Source organism: Erythrolamprus reginae, chromosome 3, assembly GCF_031021105.1.
Source record: "Erythrolamprus reginae isolate rEryReg1 chromosome 3, rEryReg1.hap1, whole genome shotgun sequence".
In the NCBI taxonomy this organism is placed as follows: Eukaryota; Metazoa; Chordata; class Lepidosauria; order Squamata; family Dipsadidae; genus Erythrolamprus; species Erythrolamprus reginae.
Genome location: NC_091952.1, coordinates 79,298,768 through 79,323,900, shown reverse-complemented (window position 1 = coordinate 79,323,900; position 25,133 = coordinate 79,298,768).

Here is a 25,133-nt window from a genome sequence, read left to right as displayed (position 1 = left end):
GGGGAAAATCCTAATCTCCGGGGAGAGCTGGTTCCAGAGGGTTGGGGCTGCCACAGGGAAGGCTTTTCCTCTGGGTCCCACCAGATGACATTGTTTAGTCAACGGGACCCGGAGAAGGCCAACTCTGTGGGACCTAACTGGTTGCTGGGATTCGTGCGGCAGAAGGCAGTCCCTGAGATATTCTGGTCCGATGCCATGAAGGGCTTTATAGGTCATAACCAACACTTTGAATTGTGACTGGAAACTGATTGGCAACCAATGCAGACTGCAGAGTGTTGGTGTACCTAGGAAAGCCCATGATTGCTCTCGCAGCTGCATTCTGCACGATCAGGGAGCTAAAATCTAATCACCCCAAGCCTGGTGGCATACATTTATTTATTTTATTTTATTTATTAGACTTGTATGCCGCCCCTCTCCGCAGACTCAGGGTGGCTCACAACAAAATAGTGACAGTGTAATAAATCTAATATTAAAAACATTCTAAAACCAACATTGGAACCATACAACACAATCATACCATGTGTAAACTGTATAACCCTGGGGGGTATCTCAGTTCCTCCATGCCTGGTAACATAAGTGGGTCTTTAGTAACTTACGAAAGGCAAAGAGGGTGGAGGCGGTTCTAATCTCCGACGGGTGTTGATTCTTAGGGAAGGCAAGAAGGGTGAGGGCAGTGCTAATATCTGGCGGGAGCTGATTCCAGAGGGCCGGGCCCCCCACAGAGAAGACTCTTCCGCTAGGCCCCACCAAGTGCCATTTTTAGTCGACGGGACCTGGAGAAGGCCGACTCTGTGGGACCCAATCAGTCGCTGGGACTCATACGACAGAAGGCGGTTCCGCAAGTAATCTGGTCCAATGCCATGTAGGGCTTTATAGGTCTTTTTACCAACACTTTGAACTGTGTCCGGAAACCAATGCAGACCACAGAATGTTGGGAAGACACAGATATATCTAGGATGGCCCATGACTGCTCATGCGGCTGCATTTTGCACGATTTGTAGTTTCCGAACACTCTTCAAAGGTAGCCCCATATAGAGAGCATTGCAGTAGTCGAATCTTGAGGTGATGAGGGCATGAGCAACTGTGAGAAGAGACTCCCTGTCCAAATACGGCCGCAACTAGTGCACCAGGCGAACCTGGGCAAACGCCCCCCTTGCCACAGTCAAAAGATGATAGTCCAAAGACAGCTGTGGATGGAGGAGGATATCCAAGTTGTGGACCCTCTTTGAGGGGTCAAAAATTCCCTCCCCCCAAGTAATGGATAGACAGATGGAATTATCCTTGGGAGGCAGGACCCACAGCCACTCCGTTGAGTCTGAGTCTGTTAACACCCATCCAGACCCTAACAACCTCCAGACACCAGCACATAACTTCCACTGCTTCACTGAGTGGACATGGGGTGGAGGTGTATACGAGATTGACAATATAAATTAAATTAAATTTTAACAGTACCATAGTTGGTGGAAATCTCAGGGCAAAAACCTAATTGCAATAAATGATATTTTCATTCTGTCATGAAATCTCACTTGTACGCAAATCTCTGAAGTAATAGGAGAACTGCAGTTTGCAGCTTCCCCTTCCCCCAAATCTGTCAGAAATGTTCATCTTCCAACGCAAATGCAATTCCACTAAATGCTGGACTGATCCAATCCCAAAGTATATCCAAATAGAACTTGCCACTTCCAGAAAATGTTTGGAACTTTTTACTTGCACTGGCAAAGCAAATATGGAACTCATTTTTGAAGTTTTGAATCATACTCAAAATGTGGAATTTTTGGCTCAAAGGAATCGTCTCTTTCACAAACAAAAATGATAAGAAACATTTAATTTTTGCATAAATTGAGTTTTTCATCAACATTTTTGCAACATCCTTCAGTCTCAATTTCACTGATAGTTTATTAGGTTTTTTTTTAAAAAAAAAACAGGGTATGCTGATTTTACAATATGTTAAAATCATTTTAACTAAGGAATAGAAGAAAAACAAAATAATACCTGAATGAGTTCTCCAAGAAGTGTGAAGTTACAGGGCTTCCATGGCTCCACAGAGTTCATTTCCTTTAGAAAGAGATCACTCATCCCCTTTCATCCCCCTTTCATAGTCTATTTCATTGTCCATTGCTCACAAATGTTGCACCACCTTCATTTTATTTTTTGGAGAAATTTTATTTTAAAAATATATTAATTTTTTTAAAATAAAAATCCATGTCTTTTTCTTCCTGGGCTTTTTTACTGAATTTCCCATAACAGGGTAGATGTCCCTTGCAGGGCCGCCAATAGGGCAGTATTACCGGTAGTGGCATCAGGGGCCCGGCCAAATTGAAAAATGAGGGAGGGGGCGGCAATTGGAGAAGACCGGTAACATCTGCGGTGTGCCTGTGAGTTGGAGTGCTAAAGAAGCTAACTGGATTCAGTTGCAAAATTGTTACAATCAAGACCAGGCAAAGAGAACAGATCAGCAAAAATGCCTAATTTTCTCTATTCTGCCTGAAGAGCTTCATAGCTGTTAAAGATGAAGTTTGGATCAGAGCTAATTTGGTATACATTTTGATTATGGTGTTAGATTTTTTTCGAAATTGTTCCCTTCTAAGTGTGAGGAAAAGATATGTTGCTTTGGAGTTGACACGTTTTTTGGAGCTGTCTCGCCATTTTAGATTTGATAAGCAAACACCATCCTGGATTCGAGAAGCAAGCATTGTGGGAAGTAGGAAGATTTGAATATGCAAAGGAGAAGCTGGGTAGGAGTTTTCAAAAAACAATAAACTACATCATATTTTGAGACTTTTGCAGAGAAGATCTGAAGCGGGAGTTTCATATTTTACATTTTACATTCTAAATGATATTAATTGCATACACAGTAATATCTCACCATATGTTTAATAGATATGATAACATTTATTTATTTATTTATTTATTTGTTTGTTTGTTTGTTTGTTTGTTTGTTTGTTTATTTATTTATTTAGATTTCCTAGGAAAAGAAGGAGAAAGAAGAAAAGAGAAAGAAAAAGTGCTGTTCTTAGAGCTACGGGCATGCTATTAGTTAAGAGACTTTATACATTACACATTTAAAAGTTTAAATATATTAAGTTATGGAACTTAATAGCAGGTACATGTATGAGAAAAAATCTTGGATTTTTTGCACATTTGCTTCACAATATGGATTTGATGATACATGAGGTTATGTTCTTTTTTATAAAGCAATTTTAAAATTTTGCAAACTTTGGAAAATGCTATAAGGAGACAGGTAGAGAGGTTAATGAGAAGAAGAGGGAAGGGTTTTTTGCTCTTCCCTCCTCTTTCTCTTCTTTTTTCTTGCACTGTGCTTTTGTTTTTCTTGTTTTTTCTTAGGGGTATTTTTTAATAGGCGCTAATTATCTGTAAAGGGTTGACTTTTTTTTACACCTATGGTGGAGTTTACGTATAGTTTTAAACATTATTGCATTTACGTATAGTTTTAAACATTATTGCATATAATTTATCTTCTGGTTATTTATTGGTATTATTGTGAAAACAAATATTTTTCTAGTGTGGTGCAGGAGTATTTTGTCTTTATCCTTTGTGCCATTTTATTGCTGCTTTTAATATTGTTGATGGCAAAATTAATAATATTTTGTTAATTTGGTGTATTTGCACTGTTCTGGTTATTTATTTATTTATATGTATGTAATATGTTGATGTCACTTGAATATATTTTCTGTGTTATTAACATATTATTAATCTGTCAAACAAGTGTACCTTGTTGTAGTGGCAGGGTTTAAAATTTTTTTGTGAAAGGTAAATTTAATACATAATTGGTATGTCGCAAAATAAAGTAGTTTTAAAATGGCAGGGGGGGCAGACACTTGGGCTGTATGGGGCCCCAAAATTCCTGATGGCGGCCCTGGTCCCTTGCAACTTTTCCATCAATTGTCCATGGAGATTCTCAGTCATCCAAGTCATAGTTGTCTCAAAGGTGCTTTTCAAAAAAAACAAACCTGGACTGTTTTTTTGAAGAAGTCAACGTTTTATTTCTCATCCAAGAAACTTCATCATTTGTGACAGGATGATTGGGAGATGGAAGGATCAGAACTGACCATTGAGACTAAATAGTGTGAGGATGGAAGGATTTTTTTTTTGCAGTCATTTGATTATTAGCACTGTCTCTGACCACTTGGGAGTGGGGTCATCTGTGCCCACAGGGCAGTGATGAGCTTCTACAGGTATGGTCAGGTACACAGAACCGGTAGAAAATATTTGATGTTTTTTCTTTTTTTCCCTTCTGGGCTCTGGGTATATTTTTCCTATCAGTAAATGAGATCGAATGTGTATAATTTTAGAAGAGCTGTGTGTGTGTGTTTGTGTACATACACATATAGTTTATAGTAAACTAATGTATATTTTATGTGCCTGTGTGTAATATGCATGTACGCATATGGTATATATACATAGAATTAAATATTATATTTTGGATGTTCAGTAATAGTAAATAGATAGGGAAATTGCATCTCTTTGAGGAGAGGAGAAGAAAGGCACCCTAACCCAAACCCTTGACATGAGTGACGTCAAGTTGGCCATCTTTAATCCAGTCACATGACCTTTAAGCCACCCCATCACATGATCATCAGGCCACTCCCACCTGTTCACATGGCTGGCAAGCCACACCCACAAAATAAGCCATGCCCACAGTATGGTAGTGAAATTTTTTGCAGCCCTTCACTGCGACATGGTCACCAGAAATCAGAATACAAATGGCTATGGAATCTTCTTGAAATTACTTAAAAAACTGAATTGAGCAGGAGATAGGCAGTGTCATAGTCCTCCCCTCTTCCTCTGTTGAAGGAGGGATGTTCAATTCTAACATAGATAGACTCTTTTACCCCACTATCAAATGAAATATTCTTTCTATACAAAATGTGTATATTATGGGCTATAAAGGGGCCACAGCTTCCCAACAGAAAGTGAAGTGGGGCCATTGCAGCTATCACTCATTACCTTTAAGCCACCCCATCACCTGATCATCAAGCCACTCCCACCTGGTCACATGGATGGCAAGCCACTCCTAACCGGTCACATGGTCGACAAATCACTCCCATCCAGTCACATGACCATCAAGCCACACCCACAAAATAAACCACGCCCACGGTGTGGTAGTAAAAATTTCTGTAGCCCATCACTGTTTTGTTCTATGTTGTGCCATTTGTGAAGGTTTTTTTCTCCAGTGTACAGACATGCACATGTCTCACTACATTGTACTGCATTCTGTATGTCACTATTATATTATTAATTATATTAGTTCCGATTAATTATATAGAAAATATCCTGATGTCCCTCTGCTCCATTAACTCACTCTTACTTAAACTCACAAAGTTATCCAAGCTGAAGTGTCTTGACACCAACATCAGAAGGCATAGCTCCATAGTCTTACCTTTGCCCACAGTTAGGAAGTCTTCTGTCCCCATCCCACGAGCGCATTTTGGGAGGTGTGAGGAGGAGGAGAAAGAACATTGGTGTGCTTGCATCTTTGCTTTGCTTTCACAAGCAAAGTCAAATACCAAGAATCAAAAAAATGGGTAGGGCTTTATAGGGACAGATGGCTCCCTTTCTTTTGCACAGCTTATGATTCTCCTGCGGTGACATCCTTCTATTTGCACCCCAGCAACTAATTTGCAGCATCCAGCAGGACTATCAATATAATGCTTTCGGATATTGATTTGCTCCCTCTGGAGTTAGTATTCGTTTATTTTAATTACAAAAACAGAGCCGGGGTGGCGCAACAGGTAGAGTGCAGTACTGCATGCCACTGAAGCTGGCTGTAGATCTGTAGGTCAGTGGTTCAAATCTCACCACCGGCTCACGGTTGACTCAGCCCTTCATCCTTCCGAGGTGGGTAAAATGAGGACCCGGATTGTGGGGGCAATATGCTGGCTCTGTTAAAAAGTGCTATTGCTAACATGTTGTAAGCCGCCCTGAGTCTAAGGAGAAGAGCGGCATAAAAATCAAATGAATGAATGAACGAATGAATGAACAAATGAACAAACAAACAAACAAACAAACAAACAAATAAATAAATAAATAAATAAATGGATGAATAAATAAATAAACTTCACTGTTGCTGAGTAAACGTTACCAACGCTTCCTTGGGGAGGGGAGTTTTTCCATCACTCTATAAAGAAGCGCTTGTGCGCCCCCTCCTCAAGAAGCCCTCTCTGGACCCAGCCGTACTTAACAACTATCGTCCAGTCTCCAACCTTCCCTTTATGGGGAAGGTTGTCGAGAAGGTGGTGGCACTCCAGCTCCAGCGGTCCTTGGAAGAAGCCGATTATCTAGGTCCCCAGCAGTCGGGTTTCAGGGCCGGTTACAGCACGGAAACCGCTTTGGTCGCGTTGATGGATGATCTCTGGCGGGCCCGGGACAGGGGTTTATCCTCTGTCCTGGTGCTCCTTGACCTCTCAGCGGCTTTCGATACCATCGACCATGGTATCCTTCTGCACCGGCTGGAGGGGTTGGGAGTGGGAGGCACTGTCCTTCAGTGGTTCTCCTCCTACCTCTCTGGCCGGTCGCAGTCGGTGTTAGTGGGGGGCCAGAGGTCGACTCCTAGGTTTCTCCCTTGTGGGGTGCCTCAGGGGTCGGTCCTCTCCCCCCTGCTTTTCAACATCTACATGAAACCGCTGGGCGAGATCATCCAAGGACATGGGGTGAGGTATCATCAATATGCGGATGATACCCAGCTTTACATCTCCACCCCATGCCCAGTCAACGAAGCGGTGGAAGTGATGTGCCGGTGCCTGGAGGCTGTTGGGGCCTGGATGGGTGTCAACAGACTCAAGCTCAACCCGGATAAGACGGAGTGGCTGTGGGTTCTGCCTCCCAAGGACAATCCCATCTGTCCGTCCATCACCCTGGGGGGGGGAATTATTGACCCCCTCAGAGAGGGTCCGCAACTTGGGCGTCCTCCTCGATCCACAGCTCACATTAGAACAACATCTTTCAGCTGTGGCGAGGGGGGCGTTTGCCCAGGTTCGCTTGGTGCACCAGTTGCGGCCCTATCTGGACCGGGACTCATTGCTCACAGTCACTCATGCCCTCATCACCTCGAGATTCGACTACTGTAATGCTCTCTACATGGGGCTACCTTTGAAAAGTGTTCGGAAACTTCAGATCGTGCAAAATGCAGCTGCGAGAGCAGTCATGGGCCTACCTAGGTATGCCCATGTTTCACCATCACTCCGCAGTCTGCATTGGTTGCCGATCAATTTCCGGTCACAATTCAAAGTGTTGGTTATGACCTTTAAAGCCCTTCATGGCATCGGACCAGAATATCTCCGAGACCGCCTCCTGCCGCACGAATCCCAGCGACCGATTAGGTCCCACAGAGTGGGCCTTCTCCGGGTCCCGTCAACTAAACAATGTCGGTTGGCGGGCCCCAGGGGAAGAGCCTTCTCTGTGGCGGCCCCGGCCCTCTGGAACCAACTCCCCCCGGAGATTAGAACTGCCCCTACTCTTCCTGCCTTCCGTAAACTCCTTAAAACCCACCTTTGCCGGCAGGCATGGGGGAACTGAAACATCTCCCCCGGGCACGTTTAATTTATGCATGGTATGTCTGTGTGTGTGACTGTTAGCATATGGGGTTTTTTAAATATTTAAATATTTTAAATCTGTCTGATTGCTTATGATTTGTTTTTTACATGTTGTGAGCCGCCCCGAGTCTTCGGAGAGGGGCGGCATACAAATCTAAGTAATAAATAAAATAAATAAATAAAATAAAAATAGCAGTCTTTAGTCTTCTTTCCTTAAAAAAATAATAATATCTATGGTCTCCGCATTCTCTTTTTTTAAATGAACCTGACAAGTTGCTTTAATCCAGAGCTTTATTTGGAATCTGAGATGGTGTGTAGTGTGCAATATCTTAAGGTACTAGAAGTGGGGATAGACACCAATTTTACCTTCTGAATAATATGCATAGAGGAATGCAGAGAATGAAAGAAACAACAATTCAGTCTGGAGAAAGGTGAGAAACTCTATCCGGGTTTCAAGATATTACGCCTGACAACAGTAGAGTTCCTGCTGTTCTTGTGGTGTTTGTTTACTGATCTGGCCCAACTTGATGCACCTGATCACATCTACCATGACATCTAACTTGTGAATGAACAATGTTTCTCCTTTGACAGCCATTTTGTGAATATCCCCCAAACATTCTTTCAGATTTCTACCCATTTGTTTTTTCCTGCAAAATGGCCTTTTCATAGCGTACAGACAATGTTCTGTGGTAAGTACCAGTTCTTGTGGCCAAGTCTTTCTTGTTAAGTTTACTGAAATTTGTTTAAGAAAATTTAAATGTCAACTCACTCTCAGTCACTTCGAGCAGCTTATATAGATGACTCTCCTTTAAGATGAGGAGTTACTCCCTATTCAGGCCGAAGACTGTTGTGAATAGATGCAGATCCTGAAGAAATAAATTATAAGATCTAACGTCTGACTAGGAGTTTATGGAAATGATGCACTGGTAACCTTATATAGTTACAGGGAGGAGAAGACAGGGAATGGTTTGGCATAATCTCTCTTCCTCAGCACCATGGAAAGTATGAAGATATGACATTTATATGACACATAATTCATTAACACATTTCCTTCTTTGCACTGGAAGTGTTTCCTGTTTAAATTAATGGATCTTTGTGGTCACTTAAATGCTTCAGTTCAGATCCTCAAAGCTCCATTCAATAGCAGGTATGAGAGACCTCCTTTGTTTTTGAATCATGTTTGGAGGCCCAAAATGTAAACACAAAGCTTTATTTTTAACCCCCGTACAGTGATGTTTTTAAACCCATTGCACAACGGTAGATTCCATCCAAAGAGTCACTCAGGATCTGACCTCATAAGATGGATTGATACGTTTCATTCAGGAAAGTTAAACCGATCTGCTAAAATACAATTCCCAGAGTTAGTTCATGAAATAATAGTATGTGACCTGGGACAAGGGAAAACATGGGCCAAAAAAAATAAAATCACTTTGACAAGAGGAAGTGACAGGGAAAGGGAAGCTTTCTCCCTTCTCCACTCCTCTCAGGATCTTAAAAAAAAAAACCCTAATGGCTCTTCTGTTTCTTGAAGGCTGACCATCAACCATTCTCAGGCCAAAGTGTGAAAAAGTTTAAACTCCCTCAGCTTAAAATGTCTAGAATATGCCACAATATCAGTTCTACTTTTCACTGAGTTGTGTTACACATGTCAGGAGAATATCTATCTACAGAGTTGGCCTTCTCTGGGTCCCATCGACTAAACAATGTTGTTTGGCGGGACCCAGGAGAAGAGCCTTCTCTGTGGTGGCCCCGACCCTCTGGAACCAGCTCCCCCCAGAGATTAGAACTGCCCCCACCCTCCTTGCCTTTTGTAAAGTTCTTAAGACCCATCTCTGCCATCAGGCATGGGGGAACTGAGACATCTCCCCCAGGCCTATACAGTTTATACATGGTATGTTTGTGTGTATGTTTGCTTTTAATAATGGTTTTTTTTAGTGTTTTTTAAATTTGTTCTTACATTGTCTTTGTTATTGTTGTGAGCCGCCCCGAGTCTACGGAGAGGGGCGGCATACAAATCTAATAGATAGATAGATAGATAGATAGATAGATAGATAGATAGATAGATGATAGATAGATAGATAGATAGATAGATAGATAGATAGATAGATAGATAGATAGATAGATAGATAGATAGATAGATAGATAGATAGCTGTTCAAATGATAACCTGCAGCTTACAAATGCATTGTGCTTTGAGCTTGGAGATCATACAGTTTTGTTGTTATTAGTTGCAAGTCATGTCCGACCCATTGCAACCTGATGGACAATGTTCCTCTAGGCCTTCCTGTTCTCTACCATCCTGTAGAATTCATTTAAGCGCATGCCTACTGCTTCAGTGACTCCATCCAGCCACCTCATTCTCTGGCGTCCCCTTCTTCTTTTGCCCTCAATCTTTCCCAGCATTAGGCTCTTCTCCACTGAGTCCTTCCTTCTCATTAGGTGGCCAAAGTATTTGAGTTTCCTCTTCAGGACCTGGCCTTCTAAAGAGCAGTGAGGGTTGATCTTTTCTAGGATTGACCAGTTTGATCATCAAGGAAATCGCAGGAGTCTTCTCCAGCACCGTAGTTCAAAGGCCTCAATTCTTTGGTGCTCACCTTTTCCTATGGACCAACTTTGACAGGCATACATTGCAACTGGTAAAACCATAGCCTTGACTTTTGTTGGCCGGGTGATGTCTCTGTTTTTTAGTATGCATCTAGATTTGTCATAGCTTTTGTTAAATATGTGCATATTAAGTAAGGAAAGGGGTACCCAAGGTACCGCATTTGCATATTGTGTTCTGATTGGCTGTTGGTTACTGTGTCAAATAGATCCTGTTGCTAGGGGAAAGCCTATATAAATTAGAGACGGGCCCCTTTCCCTCAGAATCTGTTTTGCATCTTTGACAGCCACATTGCCCTTGCCTGTTTAATAAACAGTAATAAACTGCTAATTTTAACAGTCCCTGCCTTCGCTAGTTTATTTCAGCTTTCTTTCCCCAGAGCAAGCATCTTTTAATTTCTTCGCTGCAGTCCCCATCTGTGCTGATCTTGAAGCCCATAAAGGCTAGGGAATTTTTTGTTAAGGGAAGGGAAGCAGTGATGGCCTACTACCGGAACAGTAAGGTGCTACATTCCGGTAGCAATTTTGGGGAGCGTGTGTAGCTACGCACCCCTGATGTGTGTACATGTGCCCTGCGCATGATTTGGCTTCTGCACATGTGCAGCAAGTGAAATCTTGCATGAAGATGCTTGTGCTCGTGAGATTTCAGTGATTTTAGCCGGTTTTTCACTTCTAAGCTGAAAATTGCTGAAATCTCACTACCACGAACGTCTTCACACGAGATTTCACTTGATGCACATGCGCAGAAGCCAAATCTTGTGCCAACGGGCATGCACACCCCCAATTTTTTTACATATCAAAATTAACATTATATTATGAACAGTAAAATATGGCACTTCACATTCTTTGCTCCCACTGCCCTATATTTAGCCCTTCATTACCTATACAGTGGCACCTCTACCTAAGAAGGCCTCTACTTAAGAACTTTTCTAGATAAGAACCAGGTGTTCAAGATTTTTTTGTGTTTTCTACTTCAGAACCCAAGCCCAGAAAAATTTTCCAGGAAATTTGAGAGCGGCACGAAGGCCTGGTCAGTTTCCTGCCATTCCCCCTGCGTTTCTCTCTCTGGCGCAGTGTATGGGAGATAGCCTTGCGCCATGTGTATGGAAGGCGCGTGCTCCTCCTTGCCGCCTCAGAGTCCCTCTTCTTTTTTTAAGCCTTAAAGTTTTGGATTTTTTTTATTTCCCTGACCTCACTTTCTTCCTTCAGCAGCGACTGTCCTCCTCCTCTTCTTCCTCCTCCTGCTCCCACCCAAATTCTGAGCTTTTATTTCTTTCCTAATGGGTTTGCATGCATTATTTGGTTTTACATTGATTCCTATGGGAACAATTGCTTCTACTTACAAACTTTTCTACTTAAGAACCTGGTCACGGAACGAATTAAGTTCTTAAGTAGAGGTACCACTGTATTTTACTGTTGGGGGTGCACAGGAACAAAACACTGCAGCTTTATTAATAATCAGTTTAAAAGCCCTGTTTTTTTAAAAAAAAAAAATCCAAAACTTGGGGGGGGAGAAAGAGAAAGGGAGGGAGGGAGGGAGAGGGAGGGAGGGAGAGGGAGAAAGAGAGAGAAAGAAAGAAAAACTATTTTTCCATTTGCATTCTAGGAGCAAAGAGGCCCTTTGACCTCAAGCCTTTCATTTCCTTCTCCTCATTCTTCTTTGGTCGGAGGTCATGATTTCCCCACAGAGTGTGCACCTGATGATCTGACTGACATCTATGGGTTGCCCATGAATCCAACAGCTGCGTGAATAACTAAAGTGAATATCATAAAAGTTGTGGATAGAGTCAAATGCCAAAAGACTCCCTTCCTCCTTTCCTTTGAATTCCTCAAGAATCCTCTAGGCCGGGGTTCCTCAACCTCAGCAACACTAAGAGACATGGACTTCAACTCCCAGAATTCCCTCAGCAGCTAGGATGGGTGGCAGTTGAGGTCCACTGGTCTTAAATTTGCTGAGGTTCAAAAACACCACTCTGGGCTGGTGAGAGAAAAAGTTTGAGTTTCTGTACCTTGAATCTTGAGAGGCAAGAGTGCATTTCATTCAGTCCTTGCATTACTTTAACAAAGAAGAGTCTATTAAACAACATTTAAAAGTTACCTCTCCTAGCAAAGCAGGGTAGGGTGATCTTATTAAATTATTTTTAAAAGCAAGGAGCACAGTTGATTTTTTTTTTAATTCCTAAGAGTTTGGGCATGTCTGAATATTGCAGCTCTCTGCTTACCAGATTTGCAAAGAAATGGGAGCATAAAATTTAACTTTTGACATAACTCAGGTCCTTTTATTGCTGTCTGTACATGCAGCACTTGATCCATACAATAACACCCAGTAGGAATACATTTGTTACACAAAAAGGGCAATTTGAGCGAAGATAGCCTAGCCACTGGCTAGAAAATTGGATAGCATTTGAACTATGATAGGGAAGAATGGGTTTGAACAATATACTACAGTCATAATCCAGTTTCCCCTTTTCAGACAGTTACTTTATGCTTTCAATAAGCACAGAGAGAGAGATTATTATCCAATTATGGATCGTCCACCCATCTTGTCTGATTAAGTTCTTTGCTAGTTCAGTCACAAAGATGGTGAGAATACTGATTTAGGAGAGAAGCTAATGTTGTCTTCTACTGCCATCTACTGTTATATCACTGAATTTAAGAACATCAAGCACACATTCAGCAAATGGGTTTTCAATACAGCGTCCTTTTGCAAGAAGAAATGAAACACTAAACTTATCTTATTAAAAAAGCAAGAGAAATAGGTTTGCACTCTTGGGTTGAACACCTGATTTAAGTAATATATATTTATATTACTTAATATTAATTAATATATAATGAGGTAATAGGAATAAGGAAATACATTTTAGCAGTGTTTGCATGAACACCATTCGTTATATCTTTCCTTTCTAGCCTTGCAAAACTTCCTTGCTTAATATATATATGTTTTCGTAGATTTTCACGGGTACAGGTATGACAGTCTTGGTATATTTGGGTTTCTTCCCGTGTAGGATTTAGAAATCTGGCGATGTTTCGACGAGGTCCCACTCGTCATCTTCAGGCTGGTGCTTCTGTCCTTGTTGTAGGGCGAACACTGCGAGACCTGAGCTGCCTTCCTTCTATAAATACTGGTGGCTGGGTGTGGTTTGATGGCTCAGAAATTGCCTGCTGTGTAGAAACTTCCTGGTGAGTCAGTGGGGTAACACCTGGGGTCATTGGTTTAACTGAGGTATGCTGATTATTTAATGATTGTGGATTGGGGTGATATCCTGAGTAGTTGGAGCTTGCAGGCTACTTGGTTGTTTTGCAATGTGTGTTCTGAGTCTGGTTTCAGTTTCTATGGCTGGGATACGTTTGTTAATGAGGGCTGGTTTCCAGATGTCTGGTAGGCGGGAGGTATCATCCCGCTTGTTCATATTTTGGGGATGTTTTTCTATCTCTATGGCTTCCATGATTGTTCTTTTACTGTACTGTTCTGTTTTGGAAATTATATATATTAACAACAAATGTGAGATAATTAAAAGCAGATCCAGATTATGCCATCCACAGTTCATATTTGCCCACACCCAAGTGGTAAAATCATGACAAAATAGAAATTAAAATATGTATCTCCCTGGATTCAGCCAAGAAGGGCAACTATTTTGCTTCGTGAAGTATGGACAACTTAATTGGAGGGACATATGTGACTTCCTTCCTACAGTTTGAAATCCCTCTCTGAACTTCAATGGCAAAATGGTTAAATTTTATTAAATTTTTATTTATTTGTTTGTTTGTTTGTTTGTTTATCAAGTATGTATTGGTAGTATTCATAGATATAATGCTGTTTATATCTATGAGATGGCTACTAATAAGAAGGAAATATTAGGACAGGGACGGTAGGCACGCTGGTGTACTTATGCACACCCCTTACTGACCTCTTAGGAATCGGGTGAGGTCAACAGTGGACACTCTAAATATACAATTTTGGGGGTTTGGTGATGAAACTGCAGAGTCAGGTAGTGAGTTCCAGGCATTAACAACTTGGTTGCTGAAGTCGTATTTTCTACAGTCAACTATGGAGCAGTTTACTTTGAGTTTGTATCTGTTGGGCGCTCGTGTATTGTGGTGGTTGAAGCTGAAGTAATTGTTCACAGGAAGAACGTTAGCAAATGATTTTATGAGCTATGCCTAGGTCGTGTCGAAGGTAACATAGTTCTAAGCTTTCTAAGCCTAGGATTTCAAGTCTGGTTGCGTAAAATATTCTGTCTGAAATGCAGTGTGAGTTCCAGACAGATGAGCTGTATTCAAGGATTGGTCTGGTAAAAGTTTTGTATGCTCTGGTTAGTAGGGTGATTTTTCTAGTGGGGTTTACTCTTTACCTTTGAAACTTGATCAACCTTTTTGAAAGGAACTGAAATCATTGCTACAGGGGATCCAAATTTCTCCTCTTTTCTGTGTCTTCTATCTTGGGTGGGATGGGAAGACTAATTATGCTTTTGGACAAAGGAATGCAAAACAGAGTTGGAAAAGATCTTATACGTTTTCTAGTCCAACTCCCTGAGACTTTATACTATTCTAGACAAATGTCTGTCCAGTGAAAGCTGTCCATTTGGTCCCTCCCATTAAGTTCACCTTTCCAATCACAAAATCTAGCTACACTTATACATCGATAGATGGAGACAATTCTGTTGGGGAAAAGAGAGGATTTTACTAGTACAACATTGCTGAAGGCTAGCAAACTCATAATCAGGCATTTTCACACAACATCTATATTTTCATGTTAATAGGCTTAAGTTCATGATTGGCTAAACATGGCTTAATTTTCAGTTTCAGGCTTTTTTTACATACATACAGGGTGCTTTCCAAAAGTAATGCAATTATTTTTTTAAAAAGTAATTTATTGAACAGATTTGCCCAATTAAAATTCTTCAAAGTACTGTCCTTGGGTCTCTACACATTTTTTCCAGCAACTCTGCCATGACCGGTACACGGCCTGGAAGGCATCTTTGGGGACCTCTCGCAAGGTCTTTGTCATGGCTGATTGGATCTCTTCTATGGATGAAGAATGGGTTCTTTTCAGGGCTGGGAACAAAAAGAAGTCTGCTGGGGTGACGTCAGGACTATAGGGGGTGGGGCAACGTTGGCACTTGTTGTTTGGCCAGGATCTCATGGATTCATAGCGTGTTGTGGTAAGGCACGTTTTTCGTCCATAGAAGAGATCCAATCAGTCGTGATGAAGACCTTGTAAGATGTCCCTGAAGACGCCTTCTAGGGCGCATACCAGTCATGGCAGATTCGCTGGAAAAAATCTGTAGAGGCCCAAGGACAGTACTTTGAAGAATTTTAAGTGTTTGTTCAAATCTAATCAATAAATTCCTTTTTTAAAAAAATAATTGCATTACTTTCAAAATGCACCCTGTACATTTGAACCTTATCATGCAGTTTCCTTCTGAGTAAACCATGTTATCTAAAGCACAGTAAAGTTTTAAAAAGATCAGCAAAAGGCATGAGGTAATAGGAATAAAAAGAAAATACATTTTAGCAGAGTTTGCATGAACACCATTCATTATATCTTTCCTTTCTAGCCTTGCAAAACTTCCTTGCTTAAACCGTGTTCATCCACTGCTTCAAACACATCCTTTTCTTCTTTAAACTTCTCATCTTTTTCTTTCTGTGAATTTCACTATTCCCATCCAACCCTAGCTTTCAGATTATTTCCTTTCCTCTCAGCCTACTGATTTTTCCTGTGTTTGGAGGGTTTTGTTCTCATCCCTTCTCACCATAAAAACAGATCACCACAATGTATGCCTTTATACTGGTCACTTATTTTTATATTAAGCTCATAATCAGCATTCTTGCAATTTTGCACCCACTTTTTCCCACTGTGTTCAATTTCCTTTTTTTATTTTTCCGACTCTCACCTCTTGATAAGATAGGACAGAACAGAACAGAACAGAATTCTTAATCGGCCAAGTGTGATTGAACACACAAGGAATTTGTCACTGGTGCATAGGTTTTCAGCGTACATTAAGAAAATATACATTGGTCAAGAATTATGAGGTAAAATACTTAACAATTGTCATAGGATACAAATAAGCAATCAGGAAACAATCAATATTAATATAAATTGTAAGGATACAAGCAACAAGTTTCAGTCATACAGTCATAAGTGGGAAGAGAGGGTGATAGGAACGATGAAAATACTATTAATAATAGTAATCCAGTCTAAGTGAACAGTTGTCTAGTCTAAGGGAGAGAAGGATTAGTGGAGACATGATAGCAGTTTTCCAATATTTGAGAGGCTGTCATAGAGAGATGGAGGCCAACCTATTCTGCAGAGCACCCCAGGGCAAGACAAGAAGCATAACAAAAAGAGATCCAACCTAGAATTAAGGTTGAAATTTCCTATCAGAAAGATAGAAATTTCTTATCGGAAAGAACAATTGATCACTGCAATAGATTGTCTCCGGACGTTGTTCACTATCCACGATTGACCTCTCCAGGTTCCTTAGAGGTCAGTAAGAGGTGTGCATAAGTGCACCAGTGTGCCTTCCATCCCCTGTCTAATTGTCTCTCCTTATCTCATTTATCTTTTCTTCCTTTCAAATTTGTTCACCTAAACTTTTATATCTTTTCTTCTATTCGTTTCTTTAGCTATATTACTACATATCTATTCTCTTCAATGTGTATTATATATTGGACTAACTAAAATAAAATAAAGTAAAGTAAAGTAAAGTAAAGTAATAAAATAAAATAAAACAAAACAAAACAAAACAAAATACAATACAATACAATAAATAAAATAAAATAAAATAAAATAAAATATAAAATAAAATAAAATAAAATAAAATACAATACAATACAATAAAATAAAATAATAAAATAAAATAAAATAAAATAAAATAAAATAAAATAAAATAAATAAAATAAAATAAAATAAAATAAAATAAAATAAAATAATAAAAGAGTGATGATATTCAGGAAAAAACTGTTCTTGTGTCTGGTTGTTTCGGTATGCAGTGCTCTATAGCGAAGTTTTAAGGGTAGGAGGTTCAAACAATTTATGTCCAAGATGCCAGAGGTCAGTAAATATTTTCACAGCCCTCTTTTTAACTTGTGCAGTGTAGAGGTCCGGTATAATAAAGTAATCAGATATTTCTTTTCCTTTTAAAAATATAGTTATTCCTCATAGCAAGTTCCATGCTACCCACTATCTTCCTATCAGCATTTGCATTCCTTGACATTTCTCCATGCATTCTCTCATCTTTAACTAAACATTCCAATCAGTTAATCAGTTTTGTTTATTTGCTTTGTTTGGAGGAAAAGCATTTATATGTTCAACTTGCAATCAATCACTCTGTTTTCCCTATCAAAGTCATTGTCCTAACAGGTTTTGGTATAATAAATCAAGTGGTTCTGAAAACCACAGATTATGCCATCTATTTACCATTCACTACACTTCGCCAACAGTATACAACATTACCTGTTTATAAAAGCATGCCGACACTTACATTTACAGGCAACATACACAACCACACCACATCAATAACCAACACACTTCTATCATCACCAAATACATTCCTTATAAATTGCTAAAAGAAATAAAATAAAGGGAACACTTAAACACCACAATATAAATCCAAGTAAATCAAACTTCTGTGAAATCAAACTGTCCACTTAGGAAGCAACACTGATTGACAAAAAATTTCACATGCCGTTGTGCACATTTAACTTTGTACAGAACAAAGTATGCAATGAGAATATTTCATTCAGATCTAGGATGTGTTATTTGAGTGTTCCCTTTATTTTTTTTGAGCAGTCCATTTAGCAGCCAAGGGATTGTTGCAATTTCCTCAACAGCAATTTTCTAGGCCAAATTCACCAGAAAATTTACCTTGTCCAAAATATTTTGGGTTTTGCTGTAGTTAATGTATAACTGGGATCAATGTACCGATCAATTAATTCTAGGTTTGCATACAGTTCCATATGCAAATATATACAGAAACCTATACAAATGCATATACAGGGGGGAAGGATCCAGGAATAGCCTTTCTTATTCTTTTCCTGAATAGGATAAATGAAGAACCTCCTGGGAAAACCTGAAAAGGAAGAGGAAAGGCAAAGTGAATAACAAACAAAATGTTATTTTTAGCGTCCAGGGAAAAAGAGATCCTGATATGCTTTGATAAACAATACAAGGAAGCTGCTGAGGACAAGAGAGAGCAGATATCCCTTGTGGCTGACACACCTATGTGTGAAATCGAAGGTGCTCTGATATTCCCAGACTCCTACTTAAAGCTGAAGAGAAATTCTGGGATAGATGCCTATGCGCGTGAATCAATTTGAATGGCATCGCACAAATTCAGGCACATTTTGCAACTGGTGGCAACTGTGGTCTGGTACACTGACAGTCGCTCTGTAAGAAAGAGAGCCACAGCTGGAAAGTCCAAGGTTTCAAGGGCCACTTCAAAGCAGGGAATTATGCAACCAGGGGATTGAAAAAAATCTGCTTCTGCTTTAGTCAAATTGCAAAAACATACCTGTTTTTATTTAATATTGTGGCTAGATGTTCAAAAAATTTTATATAACTTCAACTGCTTTCTTTCTATGGAGGGGTATGTAAATGGCTTTCTATGGAGGGGTATGTAAATGGAGCTTTAAATTTTCCCAAGGCCTATGCCTTGAAGAAATGTCTGTTTTTCCTGTTGACAGTGGAAGTCTAGGTGGCACTACCTCCTGATTACTGAGCTAAGGAAGAGTTTGGGGTAGGCAAACTTGGCTCTTCTGTGACATGTAGACTTCAACTCCCAGAATTCCTGAGCTATCATGATTGGCTCAGGAATTCTGGGAGTTGAAGTCCACAAATCATAGAAGAGCTAGGTTTGCCTACCCCTGAGTTAGGCCAATTGGGGCAGAGGTAGTTTCCTCCCAGTTTGCATCAGTTCTATAGAACTGGTAGTAAATCAGTGGTGACATCATGAAGCCATCTTTTGGGAGGGGTTTTCTATCTATCTATCTATCTATCTATCTATCTATCTATCTATCTATCTATCTATCTAATCTATCCATCCATCCATCCATCCATCCATCTATCCTATCTATCTATCTATCTATCTATCTATCTATCTATCTATCTATCTATCTAATGTATTTATCTATCTATCTATCTATCTATCTGTCTGTCTGTCTGTCTGTCTATCTATCTAATCTATCTATCTATCTTATCTATTTATCTATCTATCTATCTATCTATCTAATCTATCTAATCTATCTATCTATCTATCTATCTATCTATCTTTCTATCTAATCTATCTATGTATCTATGTATCTATCTATGTATCTATGTATTTATGTATGTATGTATGTATGTATCTATCTTTCTATCTAATCTATCTATGCATCTATCTATCTATCTATCTTTCTATCTATCTTTCTATCTAATCTATCTATGTATCTATCTATCTTTCTATCTAATCTATCTATCTATCTATCTATCTATCTATCTATCTATGTATCTATGTATCTATGTATCTATCTATGTATCTATGTATTTATGTATGTATCTATCTATCTATCTATCTATCTATCTATCTATCTTTCTATCTAATCTATCTATGTATCTATCTATGTATCTATGTATCTATGTATTTATGTATGTATGTATGTATGTATGTATGTATGTATCTATCTATCTATCTATCTAATCTAATCTAATCTAATCTATCTATCTATCTATCTATCTATCTATCTATCTATCTAATCTATCTAATCTATCTATGCATCTATGTATCTATCTATCTTTCTATCTAATCTATCTATCTATCTATCTATCTATCTTTCTATCTAATCTATCTATGTATCTATGTATCTATCTATCTATGTATTTATGTATGTATGTATCTATCTATCTATCTATCTATCTATCTATCTATCTTTCTTTCTTTCTTTCTATCTAATCTATCTATGTATCTATGTATCTATCTATGTATCTATGTATCTATGTATGTATGTATGTATGTATCTATCTATCTATCTATCTATCTATCTATCTATCTATCTAATCTAATCTATCTATCTATCTATCTATCTAATCTATCTAATCTATCTATGCATCTATCTATGCATCTATCTATGTATCTATGTATCTATCTATGTATCTATCTATCATCTATGTATCTATCTATCTATCTATCTATCTATCTATCTATCTATTTATCTATCTAGTTATATTTATGTGCCATCCAACTTCAGCAGGACCCTGGGCAGCTCACAATAACTACAACAACTAAAAACAATATATAACATATGACATGATAAAAACAGCAAATGATATAAAATACATAAATAACCTTAAAAACCATACATTCACTCAGTTATTCCTAGTCCCAGGTCTGCCGGAAAAGCCAGGTCTTTTGATTTTTTGAATTTGAATTTTTTGTTGGTGTTTGCTTTTACGCACGCACAGAAGCTGAGTTTTTGGCACTGTTCATGCATCACCATCTTGGTTTTGGCTTTTTGGTATTTGGGGGGGGGGGGGTTGTGTTTGTTTTTTATTTTTTTGGCACTGCATGGTGCAGTCACATAGCACAGGACAAAGTTGTCCGGCAGTGACATAAGTTAGAACCCGCTCCTGAATTGGGCCCAGATTAAAGACATAGAAACATAGGAGACTGACGGCAGAAAAAAGACCTCATACTCAAACCAAACCAAAAAAATTTAACAAAGAACAAAAAACTCATCTTCTGTGCATGCACAGAAGCAAACACCAATTAAAAAATTCAAATTCAAAAATTCAAAAGACCTGGCTTTTCCGAGAGGCCTGGGACTAGGAATGACAACATACTCTAAAACCTGGCCTACTGCAGTTGAAATATCCCTGAATATATTTCCTTCTTCCTGTTCCTTCTCCTTTCTATCACCATGAAGAAGTTAAACTTAATATTAACTGCTCCAAACTTGACTGTAAAAAATATGACTTTAGTAACCGAGTTGTCGAAGCGTGGAACTCATTACCGGACTCCATAGTGTCTATCCCCAAACCCCCAACACTTTACCCTTAGATTATCCATGGTTGACCTATCCAGATTCCTAAGAGGTCAGTAAGGGGCGAGTACAAGTGCACTAGAGTGCCTTCCACCCCTGTTCTATTGCTCTCCTATATCTCCTATACCTTTCTTCTATTCCTATATCTCTTCTTCTATTCTTTCATTGATATGTTCTATTACAATACCTTCTTTTCTATTCTTTCATAGATATATTTTACTATGAGTATCTCCTCTATAACCTTCATCATGTATTTTACTATGTGTATATATACCCACTAAAACCCTCATTGTGTATTGGACTAAATGAATGAATGAATGAATGAATGAAGGAAGGAAGGAAGGAAGGAAGGAAGGAAGGAAGGAAGGAAGGAAGGAAGGGACAAACAAGTTCCTAATTTGTTTGCCAATCTCCTAGCTTGAGCCCTATAAGCATTCTTGACTTAACTGATAGAGGAGAACATTTGACTCAACTGGCTTAGTAATAAGAATTCTTGAGTTAACGGATAGAGAACAATTATTTGACTTAACTGCCTGCTCCTTGTTCCTTTTGAATTTAACAATCCTAGGACCGAGCCAGAAATGAATCAAGTTTGCATGTATGTTTGTCATTATGTAAATAGCAAAGGCGCCGAAGGAATGAGGCTGCAGGAAGGAGCAGGAAGATCTGAAAATCCATCTTGCAAAGTTAGTTACTTCTACAGTATTAAGATGGAAAACATTCTCTCTCGCAATAGGTTATAAAGCACTAAATTATTTATTAAAATGTATGCACTCACTCTGCATCTAATGAAGTTGTTAATCCACACTAGCTATGTTTGCTTGGAAACAAAGCTTATCTTTTGTTATGTTTTTAACAGATAGATATTTTTTGAAGTTGTTCCTTATCATGTGAACTAGAGGCTTTTTAGCATCTGCACATTTTGCATACTGGTCTGTTATTGTGAGACAGCAGAGGAGTCCTTGCTGTTTTGCTAAGAGATCATATGTGGGTAATTTAATGTAGTTCAGAAACAGTCTTGAAGAAAATACCAGTTTAAAATCAACGTCCATATTATAATAGGTCAGGGAATGGCTCATAGAAGTACAGTACATGAAATCATTCAGCTGTTGAATCAGAGATCTGGTCTTCTGTAAAACCCAGATAGGAAAAAAAAATCCTAAAAATGAAATACTCATCTCAGAAAAGAGTGGCATACTATAGTACAAATCTCAGCATATTTGTATAACAGCAAATCTCACTGTAACCAATGCAATTCACTTCTTAATAAATATTCCTAGGGCTGCAATCTTAAGGTTAAAAACACTTCAAAACTATTTTTTTCTCCCAATATCTGATTATCCTGACAAAGAGATCTAACACAAAGAGGAAAGGGTCAACCTATTCTCCAATGAACCTGAAGGCAAAACAAGATGCAGGAATGGAAACTAATAAAGGGGGGGGGGACCAATCTAGAAATAAAGACAAGTTTCCTAACAGTGAGAACAATTAATCAATGGAATGGGTTTTCTTCAGAAATTGTAGGTGCTCCATCAATGGACGCCTTCCAAAAAAAGACTAAAAAATCATGTGTCCTAAAGGGTATAGAGTCTTCTGCTTGAACAGGGGATTGGACTAGAAGATCCCCAAATTCCCTTCCAACTCTGTTATTCTGATATTTCTGTTATAACTTAATGCAACCCAATCTAGCACCCAGTAGAATTGGTAGGATTATGACCTCCAAAATTCTACTGACCACTGAGTGGGAGTTGACTATTTGGGCGATGTATTCTTAACACATCTGAATATACCAGGGAGTGTTAAGTCCTTGACTTACAATGACCATCCAGGAAGGCTGATGCTGAAGCCTGATTGGCTAAGCACAAGAGGCCTTTCGAGTGGGAAGTTAAAGCTTTGTGATTGGTTGGCTGTCTGACAGCCACACTATAAAAGGAGCTTTCAGAATTCTGTTCACTGTTCTATTTAAGTTGAGCTGGAGTGGTGCTGAAAATGCCAGTATAAGTTCTCTCAGCTCAAAGACTCACCTGTCTAACAGGGAGGTTTTGAAAACTACCATAAGGTTAGAGGACAGATGCATTATTCTCAAAATGCATGTATATATCAGGGTTTGGCTACAGTGTTTCTCAAATAGTGGGGCAGTCCCCCCTGGGAGGGACAAGGGGTGATACCGAGGGGGGGCACATAGCCCCCGGGAATGTCCTTTTTTTGCTGCAGGGTGTAGGGGTGTTTTGCACCGAACAATAGCACAAAGCACAGAGTAGGAGATATGAAGTGCATATAACAAACCTTTAAGAGACACCATAGAAAAATATTTAACAGGGATGAAAAGAAAGGAGGAAAGAGACGGAGATAATGAGATAAATATAAGTCTCCCAAAAACTAAGGTGAAGAAATATTACAAAGCGTATGTAGCACTTGGCTTCACTATGACTACAGTGGGAGACAAGGGAAGACCAGTATGTTTACTGTGTTTAAAAATGTTGGCAGTGGACAGCATGAAGCCACATAAATTAAGGTGTCACTTAAACACATTACACCCCAATCACGCTGATAAGCCACTTGATTTTTTTCAGTGAAAACATGCTGAATATTGCAAACGATCCTCCCAGCAGAGACTTGGGGTGGAGGCAAAATATTTACTTCTTCCAGGGTGGGACAAAAAATAATTGAGAAACACTGGGCTATAGAAAGCTTTTGTGGGGCTGCAGACTTTGAGGTTTCTTCAGATCCAAAGAAGACTGGAAAGTTGTCATTTGGGAGGGTGGCTACACTCCAAGACAAGGTGACCAGAAGAGATATGCTCCTTTGGAACACACTTCCGCTAAAAGCCTCAAACTCCAGCTACCCTTGCGAGGGTTAGCGCTACATATTCTTAACACCTGGATGTTTTAATACATCCATATCTAAAGCACGCTTTGTTTTGTTTTGTTTTTTTCTCCACGGGGGGTATCCAGTGGGGGTCTGTTAATAATTCTCTGGCTTGTTGGCCCGGTGTCATTATTTCTGAACAACATTCCATTTTAAGGTTCTATATTTAGGGCAGGATGTGTCCAACCTAGATTTATAGCTGCCTTATTTGCACATGATACTTTTACCTTCCGAGTTTACATTGGCAACACCATGAATCAACAAGGAGGTAAAAATAAGCAAATGTTGATTATTTGTATTTCCTTCTTATCAACACACATGTGCAATCTCTTCCTACAGTTACGGAAGATGGAAGCATCCTCAGAAAAGCAAACGGGACATCCCTACTGGCACAGAAGCTGGGAAGAGCCTTGATAGGGTCTGTGGTAGTGGGGGGAGAACCCACATCGCTGTTTTAATGATTTGTCAAGAGATGTTTTGCTTGGACATTGTAAAGTATCTCTTTTGAAGGATCAGCACAGCTGTAAGATATAGGCCTTTTGAACACAAGTTATATCAAGGATGTCCATAAGGAGGGGGGGGGTTAGAGTAAAGATGGGACTTGCAGCTGTGTGATCAAAGCATTGCCCTTTTTTTACACACTTTGTAGTGACTTTGATCAGATGGCCAAAGCTGCCACCTGACATTTTTGGAAACCCTTTGTGAATACCCCCCGAATAGTTTCGTACTCCATATAATCCCTATTTAAATTGGCAGCACCATCTTTCTCTCTGTTGGATTTTCCATCCCAAATAATATATGCGATAATATAATAAGATTGCTTCCAAGATGACTGTTTTCTATGGAAGATTGCTTCCAAGATGACTGTTTTCTATGGATTATTTGTCTTTAGAATTCAGATAAGGAAAGTGGGTTCTTCTATTTTGGTATGGCTTTTAATTAAAAAAAATAGAATCAATGTTTCCCATATAGATGTAAGAAGAGAGAGAGAGAGAGCTTATCATGTGAGCATCAATGTCTTTTACCCCCCTCCCTCTCCCAAAAGTGTAAAGATAATGTGGGAAATCAGTAGTTATTTTTTTAAGGATTTCTAGGG